A 908-nucleotide genomic window follows, 5' to 3' on the forward strand; every position below is an offset into this window, starting at 1 on the left:
TGTTAGACGATGTTATTTCAGATTATGGTTCACAGTGTTCTGTTAGACGATGTTATTTCAGATTATGATTCACAGTGCTCTGTTAGACGATGTTATTTCAGATTATGGTTCACAGTGTTCTGTTAGACGATGTTATTTCAGATTATGGTTCACAGTGTTCTGTTAGACGATGTTATTTCAGATTATTGTGCACAGTGCTCTGTTAGACGATGTTATTTCAGATTATGGTTCACAGTGTTCTGTTAGACGATGTTATTTCAGATTATGGTTCACAGTGTTCTGTTAGACGATGTTATTTCAGATTATGGTCCACAGTGTTTTGTTAGACGATGTTATTTCAGATTATGGTTCACAGAGTTCTGTTAGACGATGTTATTTCAGATTATGGTTCACAATGCTCTGTTAGACGATGTTATTTCAGATTATGGTTCACAGTGCTCTGTTAGACGATGTTATTTCAGATTACCATCACAGTGCTCTGTTAGACGATGTTATTTCAGATTATGGTTCACAGTGCTCTGTTAGACGATGTTATTTCAGATTATGTTTCACAGTGTTCTGTTAGACGATGTTATTTCAGATTATGGTTCACAGTGTTCTGTTAGACGATGTTATTTCAGATTACCATCACAGTGCTCTGTTAGACGATGTTATTTCAGATTATGGTTCACAGTGCTCTTTTAGACGATGTTATTTCAGATTATTGTTCACAATGTTCTGTTAGACGATGTTATTTCAGATTATGGTTCACAGTGTTCTGTTAGATGATGTTATTTCAGATTATGGTTCACAGTGTTCTGTTAGACGATGTTATTTCAGATTATGGTTCACAGTGTTCTGTTAGACGATGTTATTTCAGATTATGGTTCACAGTGCTATGTTAGACGATGTTATTTCAGATTATGGTT

This window comes from Hypanus sabinus, chromosome 15 (assembly GCF_030144855.1).
Source record: "Hypanus sabinus isolate sHypSab1 chromosome 15, sHypSab1.hap1, whole genome shotgun sequence".
NCBI classification, from domain to species: Eukaryota; Metazoa; Chordata; class Chondrichthyes; order Myliobatiformes; family Dasyatidae; genus Hypanus; species Hypanus sabinus.